The following is a 13,484-nucleotide window of genomic DNA, read 5'->3' as shown; positions in this document are numbered from 1 at the left end:
ATTGACCCAGCCTACCCAGACTATTACTGCATCTATTACCTCCTTTACTTACCTGCACCTAAACTTACCTGTAGCCATCAGCATTTCCACTGATTGTTTTTTACAGGCTGGTTTTCCTCCTTACTGGGCTCTTCCCACTCCGTTCACCCTGCGGGCTCACTCCACTCCCCTACCCCCGAATTCCTCCCACCCCCACTACATCTAGCTCTAGCCTTATACTTCTCTAACCACTCCTACTCCCCTAACAGCCAAACACATTGCCCACCTCATTAAGGCTTCCCTCTAGCTCACCACTCCTCCCATTACATGTTCTTCTCTCAACTTCTCACTCCCCACTCTCTACTTCTTCAGCACTATGCCTATTTCACCCACATCTCCATACCCTACACCCCTACTTCTTTTCTCAATTCTCCCTCTCCTTTTCCTTCGGTATATCTTAACCGCCTGTGAACATCTTTACTGTTCTAACTTCTACCAGCCCTAAAAACAAACATCCCTTCCTGCTGTATCAACCACCCTGAAACACATAAATATAACATGCACAACCAACTATTTCCTCCCTATGTATCATAGAGTCACCCATATTTCCTACAAACACTACCAAGTCAAAAGAGCACATAACTTACTGAATCTTACTCTTATTCACACTTACAGATTACACCTACACCTCCTTATAGATGGTGACATTCATCCCAATCCTGGCCCTACCAATAACACCCCTACCTACACAAGCAGGCCTTCTTTCACTTCCATACACAACCCTACAAAGCCTCCTAGCTCCCTCTTATTAGCTCACTTAAATATACGTAGTATTAACAATAAATTAGCTCACCTTCATGCCCTGCTTGAGGTACACAACTTTGACATTCTATGTTTAACTGAGACATGGCTAAAACCATCTACCCAGGACTATGAAACCACTCCTCCAGGATATAGTATTTTAAAAACTGATCACCCTAACAAGAAGGGAGGTGGCGTGGCCTTAATATATAAAACAGGGCTCCAACTTACTAGACACTTGTCCTCCAGCTAATACCAATTCCGAAATTCTTTTCACCAAGCTACAACTAAATACTTGCAAGTCCATCTATATTTTATGCTCATATCTTCCTCCAGGTAATAACATCAACTCCCTTGAAAACATTCTCGGCTGGCTGTCCACTAACTATCCTCAAGAAACCATTGTCCTAAGTGACTTTAATATTGACTGGAATACCTGTAATACTGACAACCCTTCTAACCACATAAACATTCAGGGCTTCTCTCAAATTGTCACCTCTTCCACTCGAATTCATAAACCCACCAACAAAGAATCTATCCTTGATTGGATTCTTATAAATACTCAGTCCCCAGTCTACATGGTAGGCATCCTCCCCGATGACATGAGTGATCACTTTAACTTATTTAATTCAACACAAGACCAATACACCCAGTCCTATAACCTATAGAACTTCTCGCTCCAATAAACACTTTAACCATGAACGTTTCCAAAACAAACTGAGCCTATGCAACTGGTCACCCTTGAAACAACTCCAACTCAAGAAAGTGGTAGCTTACTTCAATTCTAAGTTCCTTGAAATCCTCAACTTCCACGCCCCTTCCTGTACCTTTAGGAATCGAACCAAAACTGCACCATGGCTTACAAAAGAAACCAAACAAAAAATTTTGCTGAGAAACTAATTCTGGTCTAGATGGCGTTCTTCAAAGGACCCATCTGATCACATAAAATTTAAACAGCTTAGAAACTCTACTAAAGCATCTATTCTATTAGACAAAAAAACTTCTTCTTTCGACTCCAGCAAACCAACCAACAAAGTCCAAAGAAATTCTGGGCAGGGATCAATAGACTCCTTCATCCAGGCAGCACTAAGACACCCACCCCTCCGGAATAACCCAAGTCACTCTCAATCAAATTGCTGACTCCTTCAACAACTTCTTTACTGAAGCTATCCAGTCTCTTGCCAACTCACTACCTCCTGTATCCATGAATCCAGCCCCTCCTAATTTACCTCTCCACCCACTGTCCAACTCCAACCTGTCCCTACTTCCCTAATCTGTACCCTACTACAAAAACTCAAACCCTCTACCCCCTCAGCAGATCTACTACTTGCTAAGTATCTTCAAATTGCAGCCAAAGTTATTGCTTACCCTATCTCAATCCTAATTAACAGAACCATAAAAGAACGTTACCATCCCATCCATCTGGAAAATCTCACATATTATCCCCCTTCATAAGGGTGGCAACTCTACAGAATTTTCCAGCTTTCGTCCAATTGCCCTACTCTCTCCCATAGCTAAAATCATGGAAAAATGCATCCACCGCCAACTACTTGACCACCTTCTCCTAAATGGTCTATTAGCTAGCTCTAAGCATGGTTTTCGACCCTTCCGTAGCACTACTACTGCCCTCCTTTCATTTACTGACCACATCAACAAAAAATGTAACAATAACATCCTGTCCTCTGCTATCTTCTTTAATCTTTCAAAAGCGTTTGACATGGTTAATCATCAAATACTTTTGAATCTTCTGAAATCCCTCTCACTTGACACTCAAGCACTACAGTGGTTCAAGTCCTACCTAGATAATAGGCAACAGGCAGTGCTCTGGGAAAACACTCTATCCACCCCTCTTCCTGTCTCCCTTGGTGTATCCCAAGGATACATTTTAGGCCTTCTTCTATTCTCCATCTTTATCAACAATCTAGCTATTAGTATTCCCCAAGCTGTAACCATCCAAGTGTAAGAATACTGTACTGTCCACAATGAAAATTAAACACCAGTCTTGTCCAGAAGGATAAGCCCACAAATGAAACAATAATACATCCTGTTTATTAATAGATAAATGCTACAAACCAAAAAAATGCAAAAAAACACTAATAACAAACAAGTAAATGGATCAAGTGCTTTCATCCACCAGCATGTGGACTTAATTAGAATCAATTAATTGATTTAAAAGAACCTATTTAAACACTTTTTGGCAGCATTACTGTGCTTCCATTTAAAGAAATACCTCACTAGTAATGTTACAAAATACTGAGGTATATCCATTAAATAAAATAAATTAAAATAGTGCATGTTAGGCTCAATATTTTAACTAAATACATGAAAATAAAGAAAGAAATTAAAAAATTAATATACTAATAACATATGAATAATCAAATGTATGAAGTCGCTGATTGTAGTGCTAATGAATAATAATAATACAAACTTCATATCTGGCTGTCATGGGAATATCTAAACAACATAAATCTAATTACACTCTGCATAGACTGCTTTCATACCCAAGGAATACATGTCTAAAATTTGAAGTACATGTGACATAATGAGTAACAATTAATAAAATATTATTATAAATACTAAATCGATGTAATAAAATCTATTTTAAAATGAATGTTAAAAGTTGATATAATAAAAATAATAAATGGTATCTACACTATGTAAGGGTTACAGTTAAAAAGATATCTATATCTGCATCACCATAAATGAACTACAAATATATGGGTGACATCCATAACATATACGCATACATATCTATCATTAAAACATACTTAAATATGAATAATTGATTAATAAAAATACATAGGTAGAAATGCATTCATATTTTCTATATCTTATTGAGCTATTTGTAAAAAAGGCTTGATGGAAATGTAATCATTTAATCCGGGCATTGTCGAAGCATCAGTTAAAATTTGCCATTTAGCCTCTTTCTCTGCTAGGTATACACTCATGTTACCACCTCTAATATTCTCAGTGACATGTTCCAAAATGGCAAATTTAAATTGATGGGTGCTGTCTGTGTTGAATATGTGCCGATATAGTGCATTGGTACTATCATTTTTCTTAATTGCATACGTTTCTTAAACATACGTTCAGTTTTTCCTATATAGTAACAGGTGCATTTTATACATTTAGCGATATATATAACATTTTTAGTATTACAATTACCTCTCCTAAAAGTCACTCTGGTCCTATTAATATTGTCCAATACAACTCCTTCCTCTTCAAGTATAACCAGACTGCACCTGCAGCATCCACATTTACGTGTTCCTTTGTGTTGTGTATTCATGCTCACCACCCTATTATTTCTCTCAAAAATGTGCTTTAAGTTAATACCCATTTTGTAAACCAATATGGGGACGTCCCCAACAATCTTCCTCAATCCATCATCTAAGATCAAAATATTCCAATATTTTTTCAAAATTTCTTTTATATGTACTACCTGCGGTGTGTATTCCAAAATGCATGCTCTTTTATATTCTATACCTAGATCTTGTGTGATATCTCTGTTAATTAACGGTTCCCCCAAAACAGGAAAATATTTGTTCCCCCATTCTCCTATAACATAAGTTTTAATTTCATTAATTAATCGAGAAGGGTATCCCCTATTACTAAACAAACTACTAATATAATTAATCTCTTCTATCATCTCATTATAATTAGAAGTCATTTGAGCTGCTCGAATGCATTGTCCTTTAAAAATACTCTTTTTGGTCTTACATGGATGGTTACTTGTAAACTAAGTAATTATTTGAAAATGTATTCTTCCTGTAAATTCGGGAAAGGAATCCATCATCACAACTAGATATATATGTATCTAAATAAGCTATACCATCTTTACTACAAGTATAAGTGAATTTCAGGAAATGACTAGAGCTATTCAAATAGCTAATAAATTAGTCTATACTTTTTTCCGGTCCATCCCATAAAATAAATATATCATCTAGGTATCTATTTAATATCTTATGTATCTATAATAATCATTTTTAAATATTTTCTCCTTTTCCCAGTCCAGCATGACTAAATTAGCGAATATTGGAGCACAGGCAGCCCCCATGGCTACTCCGGAGTCTGCCTGTAATACACACCTTCAAAATAAATGTAATTATAATCCAAAATAATACTCATTAGCTCCATAATAACATTAATGTGTTTCCAGTCTAGGCTGGAGTGTTGTTTACTACTGTTGAAAAAACTTTCCAAACCCTCTTCTTTGGGGATACAGGAAAATAAATCCACTACATATATCGTTATATATATCAATCCTTCCTTCCAGACTACTACTTACTTCCAGAATACTAGTATATTAATTTTTTTCATTTCTGTATTTATTTTCATGTATTTAGTTAAAATATTGAGCGCGGCCTCCTCCTCAACCCTAAAAAGACTAAACTACTGCTACTGACTCCTACACAAAAGCCTGCCCCATTTCACTTCTCTATAAAATCCAAAAATAGCACAGTCATATCTCCAGACACAATAACCAAACTCTTAGGGGTCATTATTGACCACAGCCTTAACTATGATACTCATATCAATACCACAGTAAAATCAGTAAACCGAAAGCTAGGCTCCCTCTACAAAATTGAGCCCTTCCTCACTCCCACAGCCAGAACTACTATTGCCCACACCCACCTCATCTACACTCTCTATATGCCTCACCTATATACACAAATCTATCAAAAACTAACCTCAACAAGCTGTCAATCTCCTACAACAGTACAGCCAGATTTGCTACTGGCTCCCCATTTAGAACCCACCACTGCCTAAATTTAAACCAACTCGGTCGGCTGTAACTACACAATCAGTTCTTATTTCAGCAACTAATTATTTCCCATAAAATCCTTTATTATCCAGAGAAAACACCAATTCTTACAAATCTTAAATTTTTCTAATCTACGCTCGGCTAATAAACTACTAGTATCTACACATAAGCCCAACAATAAAGCAGGGGTTTCTCTAATGCAGTGGGTAAAAGCTGGAACCTACTTCCTGGTGACCTCACTTGTATCTCCTCTACTTTACTTTTCAAAAAGAAACTTAAATTTTATCTTACTAGCCACTGGCTCTTTCCCTATACCAACCCTTACCAATACTGTCTCCTCCTGTTTTCATCATCACGTAATTTTTCCTAAGCTATTCCACCTTACATTGTCACTTCAAAGGTTACTACCTCTAAGTGGGACTTGCATACCCAAGATAGACTTAACAGCTTTCCCACAGTGTAAAAAAAAAAAAAAAAAAAAAACACCTTGATTGTGAAAACAGGGGGAGGGGTATTTTATCTGTATTTTATCTTAACTGAACTTTAATGTATCTGTAACTGAACTTTAATGTTTTGTAACCATTATTGTATTTTTAATATTAAAATTTTGTAATTTTAAATATTTTTACTGCTGTCTGATACTTGTGAAGCTTTTCTCTCTGGGCCTCTACTGAAAATGGACATATATCCAGCTAGACTAGCCCGGTCAACAAATGAAAAATAAATAAATAAAATAAATTTCCAATTGGTTCTTCTGGTATTTGACCAGTTTCTGGTCAAGATGCTTAAGTTGTAAGGAAATATCCCCAGAACCCAGAGCCGATTGCTCTTGAGCCTTGCTACTAGATGGCATCTGCATAGATAATGGTTCCGCTGGCCACTGTAGTAGTTTAGGAGCACCAATAAGCCCTGTAGGTCCATTAGGATTATTCACAATATTATCATTCCGAGTACATCCAATTGGTGGGTTATTGCCATTTGGAGGATTATCTGTTGTTGGTAAAGTCAATGGTGGAACAGCTCTTACGTTCTCGGTAATAGGTGGATTAGTTGAAACAGCAGTCAAGACAGTGTTGTTAGGGCAAGACGCACACTGAAACTAGAAGCGTCATCTGCTAAAGCATCGAGCCTTTTGGTAAGGATATCCACTTGTTTAACCAAGGACTCTATCAAGGAAGGTAAGTTCACATTTAAATCATTAACGTCTGTAGGTGGTGTGGTCAGGAGTGCAGTTTCGTCAGCCATTGCAAACACTGAAACTCCAAATATCGGAACAAACTTCCTAGTTTGTGCCGGTCTTTGGAGTTTCAGTGTTTGCAATGCCCTATGTTTTTGTGTAAAAAGACTTATCTGTTATTAATTTAGCTGTACAACAATATATCATATTTACTTCTGTTATATCACATGAATTTCTATAAACAGTCCTAATTACTGGGTTCGTTTTATCAAACGTCCAACTTCTTGGGTTTTATTGACTTTCTGTAGTCAGTTTCTTTCAATGATCTTAATATGTCTATCTCTATTAAATCAAGCAACTCTTCTCTTAGATAATTTTTTTCTAAACTGAGGGCCCATTCTTTGTTCTCCATTTCCTCGTGGGCATTCTACAAAAGTTCCAGAGCATCTTTCTGTGCCGCATTCTCTTCAGTTTCATCCGTTGCTCTTTTATACGGGAACTCATTGGCCCATCACTCCACAAAATTGACTGCATCAGAGTTGCCATAGTTTGCTGTTCCTTCCCTTGCCATGCAATTCCAGCTGTACTTTTGTACTGGTTTCCTATGGAACACTTCAAAGTACCTTCATATAGCAAATGATCAGATGCTTTCCACTCTACTGGTTTCTCCTTCATTTGGGGATCCTTTGCGTTATCCTGCTGTGGTGTTACCAGAGTTAAATTTTCTACACTAAATCTGTCACTTCGCAGGTAATCCATAACCTCAGTTTATTTCTTTAGCTTCTCCATTACTAATCCTTTTTTCTACTTTTACTTGGTTTTCTTATTTTTTGTATTGTAAAATTTTCCATATCCCAATGCTTTTGCCTGCATTTTTCTGTAAATATGTTTGGTGCTGTTCTTTTGGTATAAATATTGTACCATTTTACATCACTTTTTCTTTCCCATATCCAGATTTCTTCTTCATACGTCTCCTCTTCCTTTTTCTCCTTACTCGGGGGACTCTGTTCCATCATGATGTGATATAACCTGTGTTAAATTTTACACACTAAATCCTTTACTTCGTAAGTAATCCATAACTTCAGCTTCTATTTTTTTAAACTTCTACTTTACTAATCTTCTGTTCTACATTTCCTCTGAGATTTATTTTATGTACTGTGAAATTTTCCATATCTGGATGCCTTTTCCTGTATTTCTCTTATAATATTTTTGGGGATGCTTTTTCATATTGATTAATTTAGCCTTCTTTGCAAAAATAAATATATTGTACCATATAAGAGCACTTATTCTTTCATTTCTGATTCTGGTACCTCGGCCTTCGCCTTCAATGGAATAGTTTACATGCTCAGAAGCAAGTCTATAAGAACCACCTTCTAATTACATTAATTGAATTCAATTAACAATATTTCAAAAATTTAAAGCCACAAATGCAAAACTTCAAAGCCACCAATACAAAGCTTTAAGCTGCCAATACAAAACTTCTTTTTATAAATCCATTGGTTACATATACTTAAACATTTTATTACTCTAATTCAAATGTCATACTGAAAATATCAGTCACATTTTCAAATTCATACCATTAGGATAGAGAGTATTAAAGTTAATAATATACTTAGATTCCATATTTAATAACCTCTGTTGAGGTCTGGCTATAACACTAAAAATTAAATCTCTAGCCGAACCCCCATGCTCTTTATAAAAATGACTAGCCACAGGACTATCTAGCCTTGAATTTCTAATATCTCCTAGGTGTTCTAGTATTCTTAATTTTACCTTACGTTTAGTTTGCCCAAAATACCATTTTTTACAGGATAGTTACATCCTATAACATAAATGACCCCAAATGAATTACAATCAAAATGATCAATGGCATTATATAATATGCCATTGATCCTAGTGCCATCCAAATTCCTAATCTTATCACAAACCTTGCATCTACCACATGCATATGCTCCTGCGTTGGCCAGTTTTTCCCTTCTGCCTTTATTTCTTACTAGGTCCTTTAAATTTTGAAGTCTACCGTAGGATAAAAATCACTTCCTTAGGTATAATATTTTTTAAGACTATCATCATTACTAATGATGGGCCATAATTCCATCACCAGTCTTCTTAAAATGGGAGAAAAAGCTGAAAATTTATTTACAAAGAAAATCCTATTTGTCTCATCACTTTCTTCCTTAACTTTACTTTCCCCATTTTTATTATTCCTATCACAATAATGAATTCTTCCACTACCTGCAGACCTCTGAAAATCATGTGTCAACCCTAATTCTTTTTCTACTTTAACTCTAGCTCTACTTATCATATCATGGGAATATCCTCTAGCAAACAATTTTTTCCTGTACTCTATCAAATTCCATTACAAAATTATCCTTCTCTGAAATATTTCCTGCAATACGTTTGAAATCCCCAAAAGGCAATGAATTGATAAGATGGAAACTATGCATGCTAGAAGCATATAAAAAATTGTTAACTGCTGTGGTATTGGGGAAAGGTTTATGTTGTATTCTACCATCCAAACCCACATAAAATTCCACGTTTAGATATTGTATTTTATCTCCACCTATAATAAAAGTAAAATCCAAACCACACGGATTTTCTTTTAAGTTAGAGATAAACTCTTCAAATTCTTTGGGGTTCCCCTTGCATAAAAATAAAAGGTCATCAATAAATCTCTTATATTTGATCACCCTATTTTGAAAAAAATTCTTAGAATACAGAAATAGATTTTCAAAATATCCCATGAAAATAACAGCATATGAAGGAGCAAAACAGGCACCCATCGCAGTACCAACTTTCTGCAAATAAAATTTATTTTCAAACTCAAAATAATTGTGTGCAAGGCAAAATTCCAACAGGCTAATAATATAGGAGGTTCGTAGACCTTCACCCAACAGTTTACCTACTGCTTCAAGTCCCCAAAAAGTGTTAATGCAGGTGTATAATGATTTTACATCCACACTGACCCAGTAAAAATCACTTTCCGAAATAATGCCCGTAAAATAATCACAAACTTCCTTGGTATTTTTCACATGTGAGGGTATTCTTGGTAAATGCTCTTTTAAAACAGAGTCCAAAAACATACCAACATTTTGTGAAAAAGCACCTCTCACTGAAACAATTGGACGCCCAGGTGGATTTCTCAAATCCTTATGAATCTTATAATAAAAAATCTGGCATCTTTTGGGTTCTTTATAAATAATTTTTTAACATCTCCACAAGTGAAGAAACCCAAATGTTTACCCCTTTCCAATAAATCATACAAAGCATTATTGAATTCCACCTTAGGATTTGTTGGTAAACTTTCATATGTGTCACTATCAGATAACAAATCTAATACTAGAGAGTTGTACCTACCTCTAGACAAGATTACCCAGTTTCCACCTTTATCAGACTCCATGAAAACATATTTATCACTCATTTCCCTTATTTCACATAAAGCTTGCCATTCTATTTAGAAAGATTATAACCCTTCTGATGTTTTTTAAGTAACCCGAATTCCTTCACAATTTGTTTGCTCAAAGTTTTTTCAAAAACATTAATGCTGTTATTCAATTTAGGAGGAATAAATTCACTAACATATGGTACCTTAGGAATTTCAAATCTTCCATAACCAGTACAATATTCAAAAGCTGAATCAGAAGATGAACGATATTCCTAATCTGAGAAAATGTCTATCATTTCATTCTCATACACAGACATGTCCATTAATGAACTTTCAAGAAGAGAAACATCATTCATTTTCATCCAAATTACTAACCATTCCTCTCTCCTTATCTGCAAAAAAAACTTTCAGATGTAACTTCTTACAAAAATCTTTGGCCTCTAACATAAAATCAGCCAGTGAAGGAATGTGAGTTGGAACAAATTTAGTCCCTTTATACAAAACTTGTTTCATAACATCAGAAATATATAAATCAGAGAGATTAATGATGTTTACATTCTCACCTGCAAAAGAGTTAGAATGGTCATTATATGCAGTTCTTTTCCCACTACCTATATAAAAGATTTGTCCACATTCATCTGTCCCTTGTGTACTAGAGACAAAATCAATTATTCTTTCTTTTCGCCTGAAAGCGCTGACTGCGCCCTTTCCTTTGAGTCAAATTTTCTTTATCAGATGAAATATTCTCTTGAGGACCGCTAAACCCCACAGTACCTTCTGCATTTACTTCATCGAAGGAAACACTCTTCCTTCCCGCTGAGTCTGTGTCAATCGATGAACCGGAAGTGTCTCTAAGGCCGCAGGATCTGCTTCTGCTGTTTTTTGAAGCAGATCTACCACTCCCCCTCTTAAAGTTGAACTGCCAAGAAAAAAATCTTCACCGTAGCATAGTCATTGGTGTCTCGTACAAACTTCTTTTTTTTTACGTTGTACTACCTGAGTTTCAATTTTAGACACTCTCAACTTGATGTCATTCAAATTCTGTGCAAAATTTGCTTTCAGGGAATTAAGTAAAGTCTGTTGGAGTTCAATAATATTAGAACGTATTTTAGTAAGCGCTCTTTCGTTACGCTTAATAAGCACCTTTAACCAACCCAAGGTGCACTGTAAGGAAATCTCTTTCCATTCTGCAAAAAGGTCAGAATCCTCCTCCAAGAATTCATATGCAGGTAAACGGTCCACTCTAAGCCCCCTTGGAGTGGTATTAGAACTGACACATTCTTTCCCCATGTGCATATTTCTTTATACCTTTCAAAAATCTCAGAATCTTGTTCTTTATATTTTTGCACCTCCTCAGTCATTTCTTTTTCCAAATGGCTCAACGTTTCTTGGTCTATATAATGTTTTTCATAAATATGTTGTATTTAACCCAAATATGCATTTGAAGCTTTTGACAGTTTTTCTTGTGCAAGTATTTTTCTTTCCTCAAATTTCTCGCAATCTGTTTTTTCTGTCCAAAAATTCTGGACTTCTTGCATAATAGCAACAATACAATTTCTTTCTTATCCACAATAGTCCACTCTGTCAGCCTTATGACTCTAATTTTGGCCTATCAGTTTTTGTAAATTTTGTGGACTACTTCCTTTTACAACAGGGGTGCCATCCTCCCCCTGAGCCTGGTCTAGCCCCACTGTAGGAATGTTTCTGTGTCTTGAGGATTCTACACTCTTTTTTCCATTCCTGATAACAGTGTACCTACCAGGATTGGACACTTTCATCCCGGGTCTTGTGCACCCAGTTATTTTTATTTTAACATATTTCTGTCCATGATATATGCCAAATAAAATATGGTCTATATATGACAGTTGTCTTGGTGAGATTTTGTGAAACCGCGTCCATCTTGTGAAGGTACTCACCAAGACTGGAGGATGAATTAAATTCCAGCAATACTACTCTCCTTTGCTTGGTGATTTATCATCTCTCTATTCGGACCCCTTTGCTTGGTGATTTATCATCTCTCTATTCGGACCCCTTTGCTTGCTGATCTATCATCTCTCCATTTGGACTCCAAGTAACACAGAGGTAACAGGCAGTAAGCATAGAGAAGACCAGAAAGCCAATCGTTGGCTAGAGCATCTCTTGGTGACTCGAGTTAGAGGGATCAGGACAAAACCTGCTACACTTGTTGAGGGGTGGAAGTGAGGCATCAGAATGGACCTGTTTAGTTTGTCTGCAATCATGCTGGCTTTCGCCTTTATATGTATTGCTACTGGAAGGTGGCCAGAAGAGATTGCCCACTGCCACACACTCAGTGGGTAAGATCTGGTTCCCTCCTGATTGTTGATGTACCAGACCACAGACATAGCAATTGTCTTGTAAGGGAGAATGTCTTGAAAGCTCTGCAGTGCTAGAATAACTGCTCTCATTTCCAGAATAGTGATGTGCATCTTGGCCTCTTCCGGGGGACCATATACCTTAGTCTATCCTTCCCAAGTAGTGCCCCCCACCCCAGTCGGGAGGCATCAGTGGTCAATGTGGTAGTGGGAAGGGAAATGGATGCCTAGGAAAACATCACCTGAGTGAAGCCACCAAAGAAGATATTTTCTGCAAGACAGAGATTCTGACGGGGTGGATAAAGGCAGCTGAAGAATGGACCACTGTACTGACAAGAGTCCACTGCAGAATCCACATGCCATGGACCCCAAGGCTTGTAAGATTAGATGTCTTGGCACAGATATGTTTTAGTATCACTTTCTTGACCCAAGATCTGAATGTATGAATTTTTGTAGGTGGAAGACAGGCTGTGTGGCCATGTTTAGATGAGCAGCTATGAACTCCAGACTCTGCATGGTTGTGAGTGGAGACTTGCTGTAATAAACTGTGATGCCTAGGTGAAGCCACAACTGGAGCAAGTAGTCCCTTGCCTGTAGAAGTAGATGCCTGGATGAAGCAAGTCACAAGCCAGTGAATATTTCATGTATTGGTTTAACCTGCTGAAGTCCAGGATACGTTGTCTCAAGAATCCTTTCTTGTTTGGCACCAAGAAGAATCTTGAGTAGGTTCTGGATCCTGTCTGGTCTGGGGAACCTCCTGGATGACTTTGAGTACCTTTAATACATCTAATGCTGCCATCTCCCTCTGACTGGGTGGAACATGGGGGATTCTTTTTAGTCTTGCAGGAGCAATTTGGGAAAACAGTGTCATAACCTCTGGATATACTTTTCTGCACCCAGGAATCTTTTGTGATGGATGCCCAGACTTTTTGGTGCAGAGACAAATATCCCCTTGGCTGCCTTTCAGGAGTGGTCGTAGGGTTTGTCTGAGAACGAATCTCAGAAACCCTGGTTCCATAGGTCATCTCTGCCATGGGGGTGGAGAGT

At 36.9% G+C, this 13,484-nt stretch overlaps 1 protein-coding gene across 1 annotated transcript in view; it reads right to left on the bottom strand.

Annotated features, from left to right (window-relative positions):
• DNAH2 (dynein axonemal heavy chain 2) overlaps positions 1–13,484 on the bottom strand; it is a 6,636,854-nt gene that overhangs the window by 6,387,105 nt on the left and 236,265 nt on the right. The window lies entirely within an intron of this gene.

This window comes from Protopterus annectens, chromosome 7.part0 (genome assembly GCF_019279795.1).
Source record: "Protopterus annectens isolate FY-2018-M chromosome 7.part0, PAN1.0, whole genome shotgun sequence".
Taxonomy (NCBI): domain Eukaryota; kingdom Metazoa; phylum Chordata; order Ceratodontiformes; family Protopteridae; genus Protopterus; species Protopterus annectens.
The sequence above is the reverse complement of the archived record's forward strand: the minus strand, read 5'-3'. Positions and strand labels throughout refer to the sequence as shown.